This window comes from Danio aesculapii, chromosome 17, assembly GCF_903798145.1.
Source record: "Danio aesculapii chromosome 17, fDanAes4.1, whole genome shotgun sequence".
NCBI lineage: Eukaryota > Metazoa > Chordata > Actinopteri > Cypriniformes > Danionidae > Danio > Danio aesculapii.
Genome location: NC_079451.1, coordinates 47,783,512 through 47,807,463, shown reverse-complemented (window position 1 = coordinate 47,807,463; position 23,952 = coordinate 47,783,512). Strand labels below are relative to the sequence as shown.

General features: G+C 35.0%; 2 protein-coding genes across 3 annotated transcripts in view; one reads left to right on the top strand and one right to left on the bottom strand.

The window, feature by feature from the left end:
- Nucleotides 1–23,952, top strand: part of runx2a (RUNX family transcription factor 2a) — a 147,966-nt gene that overhangs the window by 31,186 nt on the left and 92,828 nt on the right. The gene's annotated exons all lie outside the window — the stretch shown is intronic.
- The window catches only part of supt3h (SPT3 homolog, SAGA and STAGA complex component), a 290,795-nt gene that overhangs the window by 255,299 nt on the left and 11,544 nt on the right, over nt 1–23,952 (bottom strand). The window lies entirely within an intron of this gene.

Genomic DNA, 23,952 nt, shown 5'->3' with positions numbered 1-23,952 from the left:
GTGAGTATATATTCATTTTTGGAGCGAACTATCCCTTTAAAAGCATCTTTCAGAGAGCAATTCTGCTGAACAGCAACAAAAAAACATATGCTAAAGAATCTGGAGACCTGTAACCATTGACTTCCTTAGTATTTGTTTTTGACTGAAAGTCAATGGTTACAGGTTTTCAGCATTCTTCAAAATATCTTTTTTTGCATTCAACAGAATAAAGAAACTCACAATGGTTTAAAATCACTTGAGAGACTGTAAACAGGGAGTATATATTCATTTTTTAGTGAACTATCCCTTCAAAAGCATCTTTCAGAGAGCAAGCCTCTGTAGAGAAAGACAAGAGTTGAACTGCAAAAAAAGATATGCTGAAAAATCTGAAAACCCGTAACCATTGACTTCCACAGTATTTGACTATGAAAGTCAATGGTATCTGAAGTTTTCACTAAAATTACTAAGTACAAGTGTGAAAGCGAAAGATTGAAGCAGTGTGCTGATGCTGTGACATGTTACCTGATAGATTCAGAAGACCGAAGAGTCGTTAGATAGAGAGAAGATTAATTAAATATCAGGTTTAACAACTATAGTGAGACGTGATCCAGCGGTCCAACTGGCAGACGAGCGCATGACAGTGTGTGTGTGTGGTCACGTGATGTGCATTTTCAGCAGACGGAGGGCTGTTCAGAAATGCTAGGTAAAACACAGCGTGGATGTGGATCATTTTCGTTCTAAAATGCCATTTTACAACTAGAACCTAACAGTGTAAACGGGGCCTCAGTGTGTATTTTTCGTGAGCAGGTTTGCGACGGGGGCAGGGTGGAGGAGCGAGTATGCAGGTTCAGCATCGTGTTTACTATCGGCCATCGGTGATGGACGATGGCATCATCTATCAGCCCAACCCTAGTGTGAACTATCCCTTTAAAAGTGTCTTTCAGAGAACAATTTTGCTGAAAAAAAAAACAAAAAACAGACAAAAAAATTACTATGAAAGTCAATGGTTACAGGTTTTCAGCATTCTTCAAAATATCTTCTTTTTTGTTCAACAGAATAAAGAAACTCATAATGCTTTAGAATCACTTGAGGGACAGTAAATATAGTGAGTACATATACTTTTTGCGTGAACTATCCCTTTAAAGCGTATTTCAGCGAGCAATTATGCTGAACAACAACAAAAAGATATGCTGAAGAATCTGAAAACCTGTAACCATTGACCTCCACAGAATTTGCTTTTGAATATGAAAGTCAATAGTTACAGGTTTTCGGCATTCTTCAAAACATCTTCTTGTTCGTTCAACAGAATAAAGAAACTCAATCCTTTGGAATCACTTGAGGGACACTTTTTTTGTGGGAACTATCCCTTTAAAAGTGTCTTTCAGAGAGCGAGCCTCTGTGCAGAAACATTAGAGTTAAACTGCGGTAAACAAATACTCGATAGTGATGAGAGGTTCTTTTCAGTCCCCAAATTACAGTCTGGTTAACCAGAGAGTCTGTGTGCCAGCTCATTACTGCTGTTTGCTTCCAACGCGACTCGTCTCCGTCCAAGTTTACGAAAACATTCGAGGGGCCTTGAAAGCAAAGAGACTTTTATGCAGACTGTAGCCCCGGAGACAGAAGGCCGAATTAGACAGATGCCCTACAGGTTGCTAGTCAACGGGGGTCTTGGTTTCACTCAGGTCCTGTAGCGGATCGCTGTAAATGCGGTTTAGATGGTTGAAAGCGATGCCACGTGAGGACAGCGGGTCGCTTCCCGACAGCTCTGAATCTCAATGGCGTATTTAATTACAGTAAGTGGCTGACGCTCACCTAATTGTTGGGAGTAAATTAAAGTGCTACATTCAGTCGGTCTCATTACGCTCCCGCAAAGAGACACACAAATGGCTTTTCCATCAGCGACGCTGTTTTCTGAATGTAAAATATGATTGTGTTTTTCTCCCCGAGATATTCTATGTCCCTCTGGATGAAGATTTATTTCACAATAGCGATTACGCATGGGACAGAGCACTGTGGGAAAACTAAATCAACAACTCCAAGAATATATGGAGAGAACGTCTGATTGTACTGTGGTGCATCCGGTAATACTCTGGTATTTTGGAGTACATCAGAGTATAACGGAGTAGTGCAAGATACTTTAATAATGTTGTACTTTTGTGTGTGCGTGTGTGTGTGCGCGCATCTGTGTCTATGTATGTGTGTGCGTCCGTTTGTGTGTGTGCATCTGTGTCTACGTGTGTGCATCTCTGTTTGTGTGTGCGCATCTGTTTGTGTGTGTGCGTCTGTGTCTGTGTGTGCTTCTGTGTGTGCATCTGTGTCTGTGCATCTGTTTGTGCGTGTGCTTCTGTGTGCATGCGTCTATGTGCATCTGTGTCTGTGTGTTCACGTCTGTGTCTATGTCTATGTGTTTGCGTCTGTTTGTGTCCATATATGGGTGTGTCTGTGTGCAACTGTGTCTGTGTGTGCCTGTGTTTGTGTCCATATATGTGTGTGTGTGTGTGTGTGCGTATGTAAGCGCGTGTGTATGCATATATCTGTGTGTGCATCTGTGTTTGTGCACGTATGTGTGTGTGTGTGTGTGTGTGTGTGTGTATCTGTGTCTATGTGTGTGTGTGCCAGTGTTTGTGTCCATATATGTGTGTGTGTCTGTGTGTGCGTATGTAAGTGCGTGTGTGCATCTGTGTCTATGTGTACGCGTGTGTATGCGTATATCCGTGTGTGCATCTGTGTTTGTGCACGGATATCTGTATGTTTCTGTGTCTGTGTGTGTACGTCTGTGTGTGTTTGTCTGTGTGTATGTGTGCTCATCTATATGTATCTCATCTGTGTCTGTGTGCATATGTGTGTGTGTCTATGTCTCCGTCTGTGTGCACGTATCTGTTTGTGTGTGTGTCTCTGTGTGTGCATTTGTGTGCCTGTGTGTGTGTGTGTAAATATATGCATGTATGTTAGTTGGTAACAAGATTTAAAGGTCATTAAAAAGGTCATAATTTTTATAGGAAAATGTCAATTATTAAAAGTTTTTCTACTCACAAAGATTTGATGCATTTCCTATTAACGCACAGCATATGAAAGATTACATATAAAATAGAGAAAATATTGGAAATGTGAATTATTCACTGCATAATGCTTCAGAAACTACTTTAACCACTGCCCGCTCTACCAAACGGTTGACCATGTTTTGGCCATACTTTTACCATAAACCGACGTATCAACCAATTGGTAGAGGTTGATATTTTAGAAATTATGGGATGTGTTAAAAAAATGCACTGAGTGTGTTAACTAGCGACATTAGGACTTAAGAAATGCAATGCAAACGTTTTTTTCTTGGTGGGGTAGCGAAAGGGTTAAATATCTGCAAACAAATTATGGTATTTTCATGCTCTAGAAGAGTCAAAAACTTACATACAGCACCTTTAAATAAATTGGTCTTACACTTCATACTTTCAGATTGTTCATAGTATATGTATTAATTCCGGTACTTTTACCATAAACTGCCATATCAACCATTTGGTAGAAATTATGGGATGTGTTGAAAAAAAAATGCACTGAGTGTGTTAACTAGACATTAGGACTGTAGAAATGCAATGCTAAAGGTTTTTTTCTTGGTGGAGTGGTTAAAGGGTTAACCCTTAAACTGCCCGCTCTACCAAACGGTTGACCATGTTTTGATTGTTTTAAATAAGGAGCGTTAAATTCATTAATAGAATGACTGTATTAAAAAAAAGGCTTACACACAGCAGCGTTTGTTTACCAAAAATACATAAAAATTCCAACAAACAATCCTGTTGCACTACTACACTTGACTGGTTTTATTGCAAGAAAAAAAAAACAAGAAAGCCTGTTAAATGAGAATCTGAAATATTTTATGGCATACTTCAAAAAATAAAGGTTATTTAGTGTTCAAATTTTGAATATTTTTTTTAACTAAATTGGCCTTACACTTCATATTTTCAGATTGTTTATAGTATATGTATTAATTCCGGTACTTTTACCATAAACTGACATTTCAATCATTTGGTAGAGGTTGATATTTTAGAAGTTATGGGATGTGTTGAAAAAAAATGCGCTGAGTGTGTTAACAATAAAAAAATAAAAGAAAATGATAAGTTGACTTAATTGTGGCCCAACACAAATCTATTGTGTGAAACCCAGCATTTTTTTTGTGTACTCACTCTTAAAGAAATGATATTTGTTGTTTGTTTAACCCTTAAACTGCCCGATCTGCCAAACGGTTGACCATGTTTTGACCATGTGTTTTAAATAAGGACTGTTAAAGTCATTTAAAGAATGACTGATTTAAATAACGGTTTACACACACACAATCGTTGGTTTACAAAAAATAATAAAAAAATAAATAAATAAATAAAAAATAAATCAAACAATCCTGTTATACTACTACACTTCATTTTGGTTTTATTGCAAAAATAAATAAATGAATAAATAAATAAAAACAAGAAAACATGTTAAATGAGAATCTGAAATATTTTATGTCATACTTCAAAATATAAAGATAATTTAGTGTTCAAAAATGTTTTATTTTCAATATTTTTTACAACCTTATTGGCCTTACACTTCATATTTTCAGACTGTTTATAGTATATGTATTAATTCCGGTACTTTTACCATAAACCGTCGTATCAACCATTTGGTAGAGGTTGATATTTTAGAAATTATGGGATGTGTTGAAAAAAAATGCACTGAGTGTGTTAACTAGCGACATTAGGACTTAAGAAATGCAATGCAAATGTTTTTTTCTTTGTGGAGTAGTGAAAGGGTTTAACTACTTATTTAAATTGAGCTGAAACAACACAATTCTTGAGGTTTTTGGGGGTTAAATTTCATTGTTTTATATTCAATCCACTTAAATTTGTAAACAATAAAAAAAAAATTGATAAGTTGACTTTATTGTGGCCCAACACAAATTGATTGTGTGAAACCCAGCATTTTTTTTTGTGTACTCACTCTCAAAGAAATGATATTTGTTGTTTGTGTAACCCTTAAACTGCCCGATCTGCCAAACAGTTGACCATGTTTTGACTGTTTTAAATAAGGACTGTTAAAGTCATTTAAAGAATGACTGATTTAAATAACGGTTTACACACACACACACACACACACACACACACACACACACACACACACACACACACACACACACACACACACTATCGTTGGTTTACAAAAAATAAAAAATAATAAAAAATAAATAAATCAAACAAACAATCCTGTTATACTACTACACTTCATTTTGGTTTTATTGCAAAAAATAAATAAATAAATAAATAAATAAAAACAAGAAAACATGTTAAATGAGAATCTTTAATATTTTATGTCATACTTCAAAAAATAAAGATAATTTAGTGTTCAAAAATGTTTTATTTTGAATATTATACTTTCAGATTGTTTATAGTATATGTATTAATTCCGGTACTTTTACCATAAACTGACGTATCAACCATTTGGTAGAGGTTGATATTTTAGAAATTATGGGATGTGTTGAAAAAAAATGCACTGAGTGTGTTAACTAGCGACATTAGGACTGTTTTTTTTTTATTTGTGGAGTAATGAAAGGGTTAAACTACTTATTTAAACTGAGCTAAAACAACACAATTCTTGAGGTTTTTGGGGGTCAACTTCATAGTTTTATATTTAATCCACTTAAATTTGTAAAAAAAAAAAAAATTTAAAAAGATAAGACAAATCGATTGGGTGAAACCCAGCATTTTTTTTTTGTGTACTCACTCTCAAAGAAATGATATTTGTTGTTTGTGTAACCCCTAAACTGCCCGCTCTACCAAACGGTTGACCATGTTTTGACTGTTTTAAATAAGGACTGTTAAAGTCATTTAAAGAATGACTGATTTAAATAACGGTTTACACACACACACACACACACACTATCGTTGGTTTACAAAAAAATAAAAAATAAAAAATAAATAATAATCAAAAATTAATAAATCTAACAAACAATACTGTTGCACTACTACACTTCATTTTGGTTTTATTGCCAAAAAAATAAAATAAAATAAAATAAATAAATAAATAAAAACAAGAAAACATGTTAAATGAGAATCTGAAATATTTTATGTCATACTTCAAAAAATAAAGATAATTTAGTGTTCAAAAATGTTTTATTTTCAATATTTTTTACAACCTTATTGGCCTTACACTTCATACTTTCAGATTGTTTATAGTATATGTATTAATTCCGGTACTTTTACCATAAACCGACGTATCAACCATTTGGTAGAGGTTGATATTTTAGAAATTATGGGATGTGTTAACTAGCGACATTAAGCGTTAATATGCGTAAAAAGGGTTAATATGCAGATCTGCTGCTTAGGAGACATATCTGATTGTTATTATTAATACAAAAAATATGAAAATGTATGTGAAAGTCATGATATTTTTTTTCTCATTACATGAATACATGAAATTGTTCAAAAGAACAGCTTTTATTAGTGAAAATGTATCTTCCGTAACAAATATATCAGCATTCCCTTTCTTCAATTGAACACACCTTTGCTAAATATAATAAGTTTTAGTGTAAATGCTGGTTATTTGGCTTCTGTAAACAGTTATGAGTTCCAGAAGACAATATAAGCATTGAGTAAACAAGCCAAACACGCCAGAAATAACAACTGCAGCGCACACACTGAACGCATGTCAGCTTTTACAACAGCAGAAAAACAATGACATAGTGTGTTCTACTAAATGAACTGACATTACAAACAGCTCATAACCGTTAATTACAGAGTAGTACGGCAAAAGCACACACAATACTGTATGTCACATTTAATTGAACATTATGTCTCTTTGTATAAACTCAGTTATGCATATACAGTTGATGACGAAGTATTAATGTATTAAAGTATTGTTTTATAAATAAAAACAAAATGAATTAATAAATGTAAATATTTCCCAAGTGATGTTTAACAGAGTAAGGCCATTTCCAGAGTATTTACTATTTCATTGTTCTATTGGAGAAAGTCTTATTTCTTTTAGTTTGGCTGAACAAAATTAGCAATAAAAAAACATTATTAATTCACGGTGGTTAGCACTGTTTCCTCACAACAAGAAGGTCGCTGGTTCGAGAAAAAGCAGTTGGCATTTCTATGTGGAGTTTGTATGTTCTGTCTGTGTTGGCGTGGGTTTTCTCCGGGTGCTCCGGTTTCCCCCACAGTCCAAACACATGTGCTGTGGGTGAATTGGATAAACTAAAATTGAGACTTTAAGACCTTTTTAAGACCACTATGAATGAAATTTCAGACTTATACGGGGCTAAACCCTAAGTATTTTTACTTGTTCCATTAAAAAAATTCTAATAACTTGAATAATAATTAAATAATATGTCAAAAATAAGCAAATCACACATATACTTTTTTTTTTTTCAATAATTTTCATTGAGATCAGTGTCCTTATCAAATACAGTATAGTCTATAAATACATGGAGAACTGAAACCGTATAGTAAATAGAGTTTTGTCAAAAGTTTTATTGAGATGTGTTGTTACTGTATGGCTGTGGGCCTAATTGGGTAGCCTTACATGGACATTGCAAAATTAGGGCCCGTTTAAAATTATTTAAGAACTACAAGTCAATATTGCAGTGAATTTAAGACTTTTTAAGCCCTAAACTTTTGTTTTTGAATTTTAAGACATTTTAAGACATTTTAAGACCGGCAGACACCCTGCTGTAGGGTTTGAGTGTGTGTGTGACAGTGTATGGGTGTTTCCCGTACTGAATCGCGTACGCATCTGCTGCGTAAAAACATATGCCGAAATAGTTGGTGGTTCATTCCGCTGTGGCGACCCCTGAAATATAGCCGACGAAAATAAATTATCTGCCCCTTTATAAAATGTTGATTTTTATTTATTTATTTATTTTTTGTTTGGGTTGCGTACAGAACAAACCACTGTTGTCCAATAACTCGCTTAATCGACCTAATAAAGCCTTTAAATTGGACTTTAAGCTGAATATTTGTCATTTAAAAAACAACTAGCAAAATATTATGTACTGTCATCATGGCAAACAAAGAAAAAAAAATATTAGACATTAATTATTAAAACTGTTATTTTTAAAAAATGTGCTAAAAAATCTTTAAAAAAAAATCATACATTTTTTCAGGAGGGCTAATAATTTTGTCAACTCTACACCATTTGTTTACACATTAAAAAAATGATTGTCAAATTAATGCTTGCAAAACAACCAGAAGAAAAAGCAAATATAAAAACCACACAGTTTTTTTCTGCACTAATATATTATTTTCATATTTCAATAAAGCATTGTGAAAGAATCCCAGGAGTTGCAACCCACAGAAATGCTGGTGTGGGTTTTGTCCAAGTGCAGTAGTACTAACAGCGTGCCACAAATAATTGTGGTAAAATAAATACAGCTGAAGTCAAAATTATTTTCTTTTTCAAATATTTCCCAAACGATGTTTAACAGAGCAAGGAAATTTTCACAGTATTTCCTATAAAAACAATTCTTCTGGAGAAAGTCTTATTTCGGCTAAAATAAAAGCCGTTTTAATTTTTTTTAGAACATTTTAAGGTCAATATTATTAGCCCTCCTAAGCAATATTTTACTTTCAATTGTTTATAATAGTGGTTCTCAAAGAGGGGGTCACGGGAAAATGACAGGGTTACTTGCTGATTTTTAAAAGTCAAATAAATTCTATTAAACTGTTAGAATTACCATAACCTATAAAAGATCAAAATAGTAGTTAATAGTCGCATAAAAAACCAACAACATGCAGGATGGGTGTGTTTCCGTAAGATTAACAACACAGCACAATGTCAGCTGCAGCAGATTCATTTTATTGCATCAGGTTAAACGTTCTGAAACCTTTATGGCAATCAAATACATTAAAAATAAATACAGGCCAGAGAATGATCTTGGAGTGGCGGTCTCCAAAATTAAACCAAGAATAGACTTGTGCTGAAAACATAGTGCCCACCAGCCTCTTTAGTTGAGGTTAATATTAAATTAAACAAATTAATAAATGACTAAAAAAAATTATATGGTTGTTAAGATTGTTGCACTTTTTTGCGTTTGTGTTTATATAGGCCTATTAATGTGTGCCCAACGTTTGTATATTTATAACTACCTCTGAGGAATGTGGGGGTCGCAAGTCACTGGCATTGTTATTTTGGGGGTCGTTTGCTGAAAAAGGAACCACTGTTATACAATGACTTGCCTAATTACTCTAAGTTGCCTAATTAACCTTGTTAAGCCTTTAAATGTCACTTTAAGCTGAATACTAGCACCTTGAAAAATATCTAGTCCAATATTGTGTACTGTCATCATGATAAAAGAAATCAGTTATTAGAAATGAGTTATTAACTGTTGTGTTTATTATTATGAACCCTGGACTTGTTAAAAACCCGCTGTGATCAGGTTTCAACCACAGGTCATGATACAGTTGAAGTCCACAATGGTTAAAGGGAAGCAGTCGGAGTGAACGTGCTTGATAAAACAAGGACAGAACAAAGTGTGCCAGATGAATCCCACTGGTAGCATATGATTCTCGTTTGCTTGTTTGTTTAATTTGCCATTTCTGTGTATTTGTTGGATTGAGGCTGACAGCAAATTAGCATTTGATGGCAACGGATCATTTTGCGCAAAGTAAACACGCTAGAAATACACGGGTCGGTGATGAGACATCCCGTTTCGATGATTGCATTTAAATAAATATGACCCTGGATCCCAAAACCATAACTTTAGTGTCATGTGTGTGAACATGGTGATTTTTAGTTGTGTGAATGACACGAATCGACTTCTATATATTAGTATTATTCTTTGCTTGTGGATAAGCAGTTATGTCTGAGTATTAAAGAGTATAATGTGTTAGTAGTAGTAGATGAAAACTTGGGTGTATTAACACCACACATTAATGAAACACGGTAGATTACTGTAAAACTTTGAATTTTAGTTTACGGTTTCTGTCTTATAGGACTGGGTATTTATTGACCAAACACCATTGTCAATAACGATTAAAAAGAGGTTTGGTGTGAAGTGCTATAGTTATATTAAAATGAAATCTAAGCGTACACTTTGGAAGGATTGCCAATAAGCTTATGGTTATTTCCATTTCAGGAGCGCGGCTTGCACATGGTAAGCAAGTGGCGCGTACGTGACATGCATTTTCCAGGCACACTTAGTTGAAAACATCTCAAATTTCCAGAATACCGTGAGCGCACAGTGATTCATGTAACTAGAACTAACCAATATGTTTCACACTTTGTATGGAATACACACATTTCGGTAATACTGGCAGACTAATTACCTCGGACAAACACAGAGGGCACAAACATTGCAGTACTTTTTAAGTACCATTGGTACTCTTTTGGTGGGCGTGGTGTTTTATGACAAAGTTTCAGTCGACGTCATTCTCGCTCTCCAAAATGTCAGAGTAAAGCTGTATGGGTCGTTCACATATCGTATGAGGAGCACTTCTCACAAAACAGATGCTTTATACACTTAAATACTTGTGTATAAATGTTCATTACTAACCTTTCTATGAACATGATTTGATTATAAGTGTAGATCAATGACCTTGAAATAGCCGAAATAGCCTACTGTAATGTCTGCAATTATATAAAATAAATAAATAAATGCAACATATATGAACAAATACAGACCCCTACAGTCTCCGCTATGTTACTAATTATAGAAAAACTACACACAGCATACATTTAGCCCAATCCCAATTCTACCCCTTAGCCCTTCCCTTTACCGCTACCCCTTTTGCGTGTGCCCGTGAAGGGGTAGTGGTGTCCCAATTCTCTTTGGTGTCCCAAAACTAAAAATCCAAATATTCCTTAATGGATTGTAATAAAAATATGCAATAATTATCGATGCTGAATGATATGAAACATTTTATCATGATAATTTGTTTATTTTTGCTGTATCGCCCAACCCTATCTTATTTAGATTACAATTCTAACAACCACGGTTGCCCTTTTTACCGTAAATTGCTCAGACAAAAAAATGAAATTCAATTAAATTGAATTGAAAAGTTTTGGGTTCAAACTATTAAATAGAATTTAAATTAAATAGAATTAAACATTTAGACAAAGTATTGTTACAGCAATTAACATTTTAAATGTTGGTAGAAATTCATGAGTAATTATTTATTGCTAAAAAACATTTTAAAAAAATTAAATAAAAAAAACTTTAAAAGGTCACACTTAACAATAAGATTCATTAGTTAATGTTAATTAATGCATTTACTAACATAAACAAACAATGAGCAATACATTTACTACAGTATTTGTTCGTGTTAGTTAACATTAGTTAATGAGAATACGGTTGTTCATTGTTAGTTCATGTTAACTCACGGCGCATTAACTAATGTTAACAAGCATGGACTTGGATGTTAATAACGCATTAGTAAATGTTTAATCATGATTAATAAATGCTGTACAAGTGTTGTTCTTGATTAGTTCTTGTTAGTAAATGCATTAACTAATGAACCTTATTGTAAAGTGTTACCCTTTAAAAACATACACATTGTAATAAATAATATAGAGCAAATGAAGCTGTACGTTTTTTTTTTTCATTTTGATGCCTTAGGATCTCGTTTCCCATTTCACATATTTATAGTCGAATCTAATCTGGGATATAATGAAGGGTAGGACTGGAATTGGATTGCTTAATATTATTTTTCCCCGCCCACACATTAAACTTAATAAACGTAATAATGAAGTTTGGGTCTGCTTTTCAGATTCCACGCCGAACAGACGCTCTCAAGCTCAACTGTGGTGTTGAGTGTCCGATACTTTCTCGCTATAAAATCATCCATCATTACAGACACTGCTTACCTTACTGAAGTACAATAAATGTATTTGAATTGGACGGGGCTTTCAGAGAGAAGGAACGAGGCTGGTCGAGAGCAGAACAGCAGAAAACCGGCCATATTAAACCGTCTGTGTTATCTTTAGCACCTTATGCATGTATCACGGACATTTCTGGCCAAAAAAAGCACTTTTTAGAGCACAGCGGATTATAAAAGCACTGAATGATTGGAGGCAATGTATTAAAATGTGTAGTTTATCATTCAGTGCTGTTGTTTTACACCATGTCCACTTTTGCAGTCAAATAGCAAATTAGCAACAGTTAAAAACACCTTTGCGGTCGCTGTTGTTTGTGTAATGAGGTGTTTTTACAAAACCAATAGGAGTAGAGGTATAATTTAGCGCACGCCCATTGTAGACATCACCTTTACCTGACCACACTATAATCATGGTCATGCTGTCATTTCACAGAGATCTGCTTATGAAATCAGGGAGATTACAAAAACAACATTCAATTGTGGGTAGAAATAATGATAAGGCTCTCAAGCGATGTGTTAGTGATGCTAATTAATTCACAACGTTAGTCTATTCACAGTATATGAACCCCTGTGAACAAAATAATAATAATTCCTTACATTTATATAGTGCTTTTCTGGACACTCATAGTATTTTACACATTGGGGGAAATCTCCTCATCCACCAAGAGTGTGTAGCATCCACCTGGATGACACAACGGCAGCCATATTGCGCCAGACCGATTGGTGGAGAGGAGACTGTTAGGAGGCCATGATGGACAGATGCTAGTGGGCAAATTTGGCCAGGATGCCGGGGTTAAACCTCTAGTCTTTTTCGAAGGACATCCTGGAACTTTTAATGACCACAGCAAGTCGGGACCTCAGTTTAACGTCTCATCCGAAAGACGGCACTCACTGAGCAGTATAGAGTCCCCACCACTGGGGCCAACACAGACCACAGGATGAGCGCCCCCTGCTGGTCTCACTAGAAAGAAAGTTAAACGGTAGTTTCATTTTCAATTTTCAAGTTTGAGGCAGTGTTTCAGCACCATTGTGAGGTGGAATTTATTTTTTATCCATCAGCAGTACTAGGAGATATGGCAAAAATGCAAACTCGATATATTTTTTTCCATATTAAAGGGCACCTATGGTAAAAAATCTACTTTTCAAGCTGTTTGGACAGACATATGTGCATGTATGGTGTATAGACTGTCAACCCAGTGCTTTTTTTCAATTTAACAACATAAAAAACGGTGGACCAATTGGAGCTGTTTTCAAACTGTCCGCAACTTTACAAGGAGTGCGGTCCCCCCGCTCACCAATATTGATTGACAGGCGCGTCATCATATCCTCAGTTTGTTGATTCACGTCCGCCATTTTCAGCGTGAGTTGAAGCGATATCACTAAAGGAACACGCTAGCTCTATTTTTAGATGCAAGGCTCATTGGGCTCAACACAAGATCAATATTCTACACATTATCGCTCTAATCGGAATTATTGGTTGTATCTTTAGGTAGGTTTGCAAACATGTGTACTTCTCATTGAGTCTACCTTATACTTCAGCCGTTTGCATTTCTCGCGATCTCAGAAGCTCCCTGTGATCTTAACTAGCATGCGTTTTAGAGTTCTAAACATCGGTTTCTATCAGGGTACACTCAAGTCGACGGCTGGGCGCCGCGGACCGCTGCAGAAACCTATGTTTAGAATTCAAAAACGTGTGGCGCGACGATTCGGGACACTTCATGTATCTGCCGCGCCACAGAGAGTGTCTGGTGTGCCGTGTTGCGGCTTCGAGCGGCGCATCCGGTGCCTCGGTCAAAGTTAACTCAGTGTGCGTGGTTATTAGTTTCTGTGTTCAAGCTCGGCACTTGAAACTAGCACACAGTTGGCTGTAAAACTGTACAAAGGCACATGATTTTGTACTCTCTGCTTGGTTTGTGTCCGAATCGTGCATGTACGACTGAATGCGGATCCTCTCAGTCTGCCTGTCAGACTCTGTTGCAAACGCAGAGCGGGTGAGCTCATGGCCCCGCCCCCTTGTTACGTTGGCGGGAAGCCGAAACTAATCTACATGTGAAGCAACACACCCCTAAATCAGCGAACTGTGGACACGCCCCCAACATGACACTTTTTAACACATTATAATAAAAAAATCTGAATTGTGTTTTAAACTGAACCTAAACTGGCACACTCAGAAGAGCCACAATATTAATAATAAATCATAAAAAAGAGGTCAACTATGTGCCCTTTAAACAATGACGATACATTTAGATATAAGTTGTTAATGCTTTTAGCTTTAAAAGTTATTATCCCAACAATGACTGATGCAGCAAAAATTAGACAGCTCATTAAATTAACATATAAAATATTGTTTATTAACAAAAACAGATTACACATTTTGCCTAAAATTAAAACAAATAGTAAAATACATTTAAAAAGACTAATCTGTTTAAGGTCTGGCAATACGAGGTAAAATGAATTTGCAAAACATAAACAGAAAACTAGGGGTGTCAAAATTAATAGTTTCTTCGGTGCACCGTGATGCAGACCCGAACAATTCGGTATTGGTTCAGTAATAATCATAGCTGATTATTATTCACTGACGTCCTTTATCTTATATATGGCGAGGGAGGCGAGCGCGAGTGTTTACAGCGCTCCAACTACATTAAAAACGCAGAAACTGTGCACAATTTCACTGCGTGTGTGTTTGCTGGATCAGTCTTGCTGTGATCGCCACTGCAGCTTATCAGTGTCACTCATCTGTGAAGAGCGCAGCGCGCAAGAGCCAATCGCAGCCCTTTTTTTGAGCGTGTGACCAATCAAAGGGGTGTAAGAGAACTTGGTAGACTAGTATCAGAAAGCGAGCGGGATTTTTATATTTGTTTATATTATTTGCTATAAATGCTCGTGTTGTTTAAAGGTACAGTTTTTATATCTGACTGTTTGTATTAAATGACAAAATTGGATTACAAATAGTATATAAATATATTTTTACATTTTAATATAAGAATTGTTGTGCTGTAAAGTAAAATATAAAACTGTGTATGGAAAGCATCGTCAATGCACCGAGATATCGAATTGAACCGAATCGATGGCATGATAATCGTAACCAAACCGTAAGACCAGTGTGGGTTCACAGCTCTACAAAAAATATATACTGTACAACTTCCAGCAAGTCCAAACAAATTGTAAAACCTTCAGGGGTTTTTTTTTTTGGTGATACTTTTTAGGTGATGGAATATGTTGATTGGTGTTTACGACGTGAAATACTTTTTTCCATTATTTTTTCTTCTTCCGTCAAATAAACATAGCAGGGCTACTAACTCAAATCTCTCCATGGAAAATACACATTTTTAACACTCTGCTATATCAAAAACCTATATCAACATTTTTAATACAAGATATTATTTTAAAGACTATGACTTGAGAATCTGAGTTTACCTCAGCGCTGCATTTCATTTTCTCTGTCTCACTCGCGGTGAGTTCATGTGAGCGAGTGTTTTGAACTAGTTGAACTCCTCAGTTTAGTGAATAGTGTCAAACTGGCACAGAAATATCAGTATAGACTGCTAAATGGCTGGTCAAATGTCTGTCTTTTTTTTTAAAGAAGCTATAAACAGGCAACGCAGTGGCGCAGTAGGTAGTGCTGTCGCCTCACAGCAAGAAGGTCGCTGGTTTGTGGCGTTTGGCATTTCTGTGTGGAGTTTGCATGTTCTCCCTGCGTTCGCGTGGGTTTCCTCCAGGTGCTCCGGTTCCCCCCACAGTCCAAAGACATGCGGTAAAGGTGAATTGGGTAGGCTAAATTGTCCGTAGTGTATGAATGTGAATGAGTGTGTGTGGATGTTTCCCAGAGATGGGTTGCAGCTGGAAGGGCATCCACTGCGTAAAAACATGTGCTGGATAAGTTGGCGGTTCATTCCGCTGTGGGGACCCTGGATTAATAAAGGTACTAATCCGAAAATAAAATGAATGAGAAGCTATAAACAGATGCGCATGCTGCAGTTGCAGTGACGAGAAACAACAAATCGCATACATGTTGACTTAAAGTAGTCTATAGGCTAGCCATGATTGACATGAGCTACACTCTGCAGTAAAAGTGAAACCGGAATCGCGCACATCATTTAAATAATCATATCGCATTTTAGAGTTATGACTACGACATGCATTAAATATGCTTTTTTTACTGGGTTATACTGACCCAGTAAACAAGATAAATGTTTACTGGGTCAGTATAACTACTCTAGCCTATATAATGTTGAATATAATGCAAGAAGGAATCTGATAATGACAAATGACTTTTACAAGTGGAAAATGGTCTAATAATTTTGTCAATAACAAATGACAAGCATATGTCTCAAACATAATAACTTCAGAATTATGAATTCAGTATTCTGATGTCATCACTTTACTGTCAATTAACAACCAGGACATATTTGAAGTCTGTTCAAGTCTACCGTTCCAAGTCTACACAATATTTAGCATTTTAACCAACAGTAGAGCTATAGGCCTAATATTATTAGTGTTGTTCTACCATATGTTTGAGAAATAACAATAATAATAGCCTACTCATATTAACCTTTATTTTACATCTACAGAATTGTGAGGATATTGATCTTGATTTAAGCAAAAAAAAAAAAAAAGTTTGATTCTCATTTTAGCCAGAATCGTGCAGCCCTAATTTTGGATTCAGTGTATAATAACCTTAATTCAGGTCACTTCCTTTTTTTTTACTTCTCATTTAATACACTATCATTTAATACACTATCATTTACCACCCAGCCTGCTCTTCAGATCTCAGTATCAGCCACTGAAAACTCCATATCGGTCTGCCACTATTAAAAATGAGATGAAAACGCAGAAAAACCCTCAGGAAAGACGTATTAAGCTGATTAAGAAAGTTAAACAGTAGCCTCGTTTTAATTTTAAGAGGCACAGACTACACTTCTAATGCTCCTCTCATCCAACCACCGAACTTCCTACCATTTATAAGTACAAGTGATCTCAATTAGAGACCTCCGTGAAGGCGAGAGCGGCAGACAGTCACGGCAAGACAGCCTTTACGTTTTCCTAACTCGCTTTTCCAGACAGTGTCAAAATCCGTCTGCTTTACAGCCCACTTTTCCTGCCATTTTTTACACTTCAATTTAAATCTCCAAAAAAATCATCAGGCGAATGACAACAAACCGTACGGCGCGACACAGATGAATGCAACAGATTGTTAAGACGCTGGAATATAATATCTCCATATCATCACTCAGCCCGGCGCCTGCCAAAAAGAGCAAGAAACTCTTTGCAATTGGAGGCCGTTTAGTCTCCATCAGAAATGCCTTTGACTGCAAGCTATAATTAAATGTCTTTCAAAAATATAAGACTGCAATCCGGAGCTCTTTATGGAGTCGCGGGGTCTTGTGGGTTTCTTTTTTTCAGCCAAAAGAAAGGATAGCAGACGGGAGATTCGACAGGGGTGGAGGTTTTCTTATTTATGACTTGAACCAACAACAACACGTTGAAAAAAATAAAAATGTGAACAGTTATTCATCATGGCTGATATAGGAGACGTGCACAATCATTTTAGGCTTCTGTAGAGGCCGTTGAAAACAAGAGGTATTGCTTACAGTAATATTTCTCAGCTTGGCAGGGATGATTTCGTTACAGGATAAAGGTTTGTGTTAGAAAAGCAGCCAAAAGGAATGAGCAGAAACATGGCCTGAAATATAACCCTGACGTTTCTTGACAAGGATTTCGAGAAGGGAATGCAATGCGTGAAGAAAATGAGGCTTGTTTTCATAATGCAACATTATTCACACAAAAAAATTATACTTGTAAGAATTACTTTTCCATTGAATTTAACCAATGTTGATTTTTATTTATAGCTATAAAATTGTATACAGTAATATTACTTTTGGATGGGAAACATATGCTGTATTTTATTTATGCATTAAAACCTCTGTTGTGACCAGCTATTGTCTTCTTTTCTGGCTAAACGACATGCTAAACATAAGGAAATGCCCGCTTTTTGATAAAGAAAATTAGATTTCTCCTAGACACCTTGTTTTTGTGACATAGTCTGCATTAAAATTCATACATAACTCATTTGTAAACTGCATTACAGTAATGAGATTTTATACAGTACAGAAATATTAATTTTGGAAGGAAATGTGCTTCAAAACATATGCTGTATTTTATTTATGCATAAAACCCTCTGTTGTGACCAGCTATAGTGTTCATTTTTGGCTAAACGACAAGCTGATTACAAAAAAATGGCTGTTTTCTGGAAAAAAATACGCTTTTGATAAAGAAAATTTGATTTCTTTGAGAAACATTGCTTTTGTGACAACTATGTCTGCATTAAATTTCATACATAAATATTTTTTAAAAGTTAAAATGTCATTGTGGACTGCATTACAGTGATGAGAACGAGATTTTCCACATTAATAAGAATTTTGAATGAAAATGTGCTTCAAAATATATGCTTTAGTTTTTTTGCCATAAAATCTATGATGACCAGCTATTGTCTCCATTTTGGCTTAACAGCATGCTAAACACTAAGAAATGCCTGTTTTTTAATGGCAAAAAACTACATTTTTGGATTAATAAATTGAGATTTCTTAAAGAATCTTTGTTTTTGTGACAATTACACTCATTCTGCATTCAAATATATACAGTTGAAGTCAGAATTATTAGCCCCCCCATTGATTTTTTTTTATTTATTTTTTTTATATTTCCCAAATGATGTTTAACAGAGCAAGGAAATTTTCACAGTATGTCTGATAATATTTTTTCTTCTGGAGAAAGTCTTATTTGTTTTATTTCGGCTAGAATAAAAGCAGTTTTAAATTTTTTAAAAGCCATTTTAAGGTCAATATTATTAGGCCCTTTAAGCTATTTTTTGTTTCCGATAGTCTACAGAACAAACCATCGTTATACAATAACTTGCTTAATTACTCTAACCTGCCTAGTTAACCTAATTAACCTAGTTAAGCCTTTAAATATCACTTTAAGCTGTATAGAAGTGTCTTAAAAAATATCTAGTCAAATATTATTTACTGTCATTATGACAAAGATAAAATAAATCAGTTATTAGAAATGAGTTATTAAAACTATTATGTTTAGAAATGAGCTGAAAAAATCTTCTCTCCATTAAACAGAAATTGGGGGGGGGGGGGGGGATAAACAGGGGGGCTAATAAGTCTGACTTCAACTGTACACAATTTAAAAACTAAAAATTCATTGTGAACTGCATTACAATAATGAGATTTTTGCAACCATTTTAAATCACTCTTACTTACACTTGTGATCCAGAGAAAAAATTAATCGGTCTATGAACTGTGTACTGACAAAGTTCCTGTCAAAGTCCCATACAATAGTAGTCTTTGCTGATCTTTCCTTTTAACAAAGGGCCGGCGAATCCTCTGTTGCAGGGTAGGTTGTTGTATTAATTACCAGAATGTTCATTCATTAATGTTTACTCATCATCAGTCTTAATCAATCCCATCACCCTCCACTCTGCTAGTGTTTGAAGGGAAAGGTGCGTTTACATTTTACCAGATCCAGCGCTTCATATTTGGTATTGTTTCGTGTTGACTTTGATACAAACAGTCAAAAGACTTGGATGCAAGGCAAATCATGTAAACGACTCAGAGTCGACTCTTTTTTTTTTTTTTTATCAATACTTTTAAACGCGGCGCACTTTCAGATTTAAACCTCTTTCACTTTCATTTTCATACACCCGTAATAGGGGCTCTCTAAATTAATTTTCAGAAAGCTGTCAGGGTTATTTTCTCATGGCAAAAACTAAAGCGAAAAAAGTGATTAATGTTTGCTTGTAAGTAAAATCTTTTTTTATATTATATATTTTATTTTATATATATTATTAATATTAATTCATGCTAATATTTCTTTATCATTATTAACATTTATAACAATGTTCACTTTAAATAACTTTAATAATGAGAATGAGATTTTCTGCAAGAATTTAGGATGGAAATGTGCTTCAAAAAACAGTCCCAATGTAAAACTTTCAAAAACATTCCTAAAAGCATGCATCATTTCCTATAAGCAAAACATAACTCAATAAAAACATAGCCATCTATTGTCTCCTAAACTACAGTAAACAAAGGAAAGTCTATTTTAATTTGTCATGCATTTAAACACACGCAGTAAAGCAGTGTTGTGGTGATTTGCATGAGTCTGAAGGTCTCCTCAGGTGGGATTCAAAGCAGAACGACAGAATGAATTTCACTGTGGTTTCCTAAAGAATACGTCTCGCTGGGTCAAACCGCAAACGCTCTGTTGGAGGGAAGTCAATGGATCGCCATGTAAATTTACTTTATGACTCCTTTGTGCCTTCGGTGGAGCAGTTTTGTAGACCTGGACGCTCGCTTTATAGATCCAGCTTAATATCACTTATTCCAAGATCAACTACACTTAAAGGTTTTTGACGGAAAAAAAGGGTTTCTGACCAAAATAGGGTCGTGTGCTGAAGTACATCAACAGAACCGCACAATCACAGTCGCGGTTTCCAGCGAACAAACCTCCTTTATTCTGATGGATGAAATAATAAGCTTTAATTGATACTTCAGTAAACCGTAAAGCAGTCTCCATCTGCGGCTCAATGATGGCCAATGCAGATCAGCTCTCCTTAGATTCACTGCAGTTTAACATGCAAAAAACTGTATCAATGAGTGTGTATGTTAAATATATTGTAAAATAAGTGTATGGTAAATGTGTAATCGGGGCGGATTTAGTGATTTGGGAGCCCAAGACAATTCCAGCTATGGGGCCTAAAAGTCCTAATATGCACCCTTTTATTTTATATTATTTTATTTAAAATAATTCATTAATTAAATTATTTATTTATATTTATTTAATTTTAATTGTATCTATTTAATTTTAATTTATTTAATTTTATTTATTAATTTATTATATTATACATTTTATTTGGTATTTAATTTATTTATTATTTATTAACTTAAATGATCTATATTTTTCTTATATCACTCAATCTTGTTTTCTACATTTTCTTCTTAATATATACTCTCTAGGTTTTAAAATGGTTTGTTTTATTAAAATTAATTCACAACTAAAAATAATAAATAAATTGTTTTTAAACTAAATATTTACCTGGTTTGACTGCTGGACTGATCATTGATTGGCAGTAGGGGACACGTTTGCAATGAAGTAATAATTACATTAAAATTTTATTTGTTAGACCCTCACTATAAAAAATATGAGGTTATAAATAACTTATAAAAAACTTTAAGGTATTTAGGAGGGCCAACAGATTTCCTGGGTCCCTAAGGGGCTGCTTACCTCCGTTATTGGTTAAAACCACCCCTGCGCGTAAGCACTGTAAAAATGATTTAAACAAAGACTGTTAGAAAAGAATCGTCCAATAAAATACTATTTCAGTTGTACTGATTTTATTTGATTTGTGATGGAATGCATAATTTTAAAGTGAATTTACAGAAGAAAACATTACTTAGAAATTAAAACAAGCAAAATTCTAAACTAAGTGAGGATTTCTGATGTGCTTCAAAGAAAAAGAATTCACATTCACATTTTTGCTCATTTACAACGTTTCACACTGAATTGAGAAAAAAGGGTTTATTTCAATCATTAAAATTAAACAGCTGACAATGTTTTCGAATATTAGAATTATTTAAATGAGAAGTGATAGCTAAAATATAAATTGCTTATACACAAACAACCAAAAATGAATAACAACAACAATAATAATAATTGTAAAAATTTTAAAATTGTGGTATTTTACACAATTCTGAAGTTTCTTTGCAAATTTTTGCTAAATTACCTTAAGAATTTTTTTTTTAATTTATGCTGTTCATCTAATATTTTATTTTAAAAAAAAAAAATAATAATAATAATATTTTAAACATATAGGATTTTGATTAATAATATTTTCTTTATAATTATTTAAGACAAAGAAATAATTGTAATTATTTTCTATTAATGCCAAGTTTCACAATGAATAAAAAGAGAAAATGTGTTTTTAAAATAAATAAAATACTAATTTGCATTTATTTCTTAATAACCTGTGAAATTGAAAAGCACACATCAGAGAAAGAAGTTTTGAAGTAAATTAACATAAAAAAATGTTTTTCTAATTTACATGTAAAATTAGCATTTAAAACTTTAAGAAAACATGAATTTACTTATTTGTTAAATGTACTAAAAAAATCAGAGAGGAATGTATCTTTCTTAATTTATGGCAGCGCGCATCAAATTAAATGTGAAAAATGTAAGCGCTTACTCAAAAGTTCACAATTCATAGTGTTGTTTGCCCCTTCTTAGTAAATATGTATAAAATTACCAAGCACTTTGAGTAAAAAAAAGTCCTGTCTTTTTGGAGAGCCATGAAAATGACCTATGAATATGCTAATGAGCATTACCAAATAAAGCCATCACTAAGGGGCCGATCACACTGAACACGCTTTTCCATTCTAAAAAGGCAAGGTGCACCACACTGCGCCTTTTATGTCGCTAGGCAATGACAGAATCAGCAGGGTATTGTGCAGAAGTGTTGCTGTTGATATTGGTATAACTTTAATATTTAATTATATTGTGAAATTCAAGATTTCTGAGTCATACAGCATCAGATAACTCAAAACAGCAACCACAAGTCTCTCCTCCATCTTCAAAAGTCTTCTTAGTCATCTTGACAACACAAACACTGGATGGGGTTGTTGTTAGATCGGATACATTTGCGGCCGGAAGTTAATGAGAATTATTTCTGTAATTTATTAAACTTCACATTTATTGTATTTTATTAAGGTCTACTCCCACCCCAACCGTCACAGTAACGTAAAAACAGTAGTTGTATCGAGTATTATTTATGTTATTTATTAAATTAGCCAACAAATTGTATTTTTTAACGTCTACTTCCACCCCAACCCTAAGACCAATCGTCACACTAACGTAAAAATATTAATTATTGTTATACAGTGTCATAAAAAAATGCTGCTTTATTAATGTGAATATCGCACTTCCGGCTGGCCGCATATCCGATCTAGACTTTACCCACTGGAGGCACCTCAAAGGAAACCCCGCCTCTACTTTTATTTGATTGGACAATGTAAAGATGCAACTGACGTAAAGCGCTTTTTCCGCTTAGCAGTTTCCGCTAAGCAGTGTACAAAACGCTCGCGGATGTTAGTAAATCATTCCAAAAATGTGCCTGTCAATGCAAAAAATGTGTTCGGTGTGATCAGCCCCTAATACTGCAACTCCAGAGTATTTATCAGCATACAACACTGTACAATTCTTTGTGTGCTTCACGCAGGTGAGTAGGATTAATAAACCACCTGTAGGACATGCTCTCTCCTCTCCATTTGCACCAGACACTTATAAACACTCTATATTTCTGGAACAGCATTGAGCAATTCTTAGTGTGCTCCACAGACCACCTGTTGGATGCACTCTCTGCTCTCTGTATGTACCAGACAATTAATCGACAATATATTTCTAGAAAAAGCATCGAGTAATTCTTAGTGTGCTTCATGCAGGTGAGTGGGTTTGATAAACCACCTGTAGGACACACTCTCTCCTCTCCGTATGCACCAGACACTTATAAACACTCTACATTTCTGGAAAAACATTGAGCAATTCTGACTGTGCCTCACACAGGTTAGTGGGTTTGATAAACCACCTGTAGGACACACTCTCTCCTCTTCGTATGCACCAGACACTTATAAACACTCTACATTTCTGGAAAAACATTGAGCAATTCTGACTGTGCCTCACACAGGTGAGTGGGTTTGATAAACCACCTGTGGGACACACTCTCTCCTCTTCGTATGCACCAGACACATTCTTATAAACGCTCTACATTTCTGGAAAAACATTGAGCAATTCTGACTGTGCCTCACACAGGTGAGTGGGTTTGATAAACCACCTGTGGGACACACTCTCTCCTCTCCGTATGCACCAGACACTTTTAAACACACTATATTTCAGGAAAAACATTGAGCAATTCTGACTGTGCCTCACAAAGGTGAGTGGGTTTGATAAACCACCTGTAGGAAACACACTCTCCTCTCTGTATGCACCAGACACTTTAAAACACACTATAATTCAGGAAAAACATTGAGCAATTCTGACTGTGCCTCACACAGGTGAGTGGGTTTGATAAACCACCTGAAGG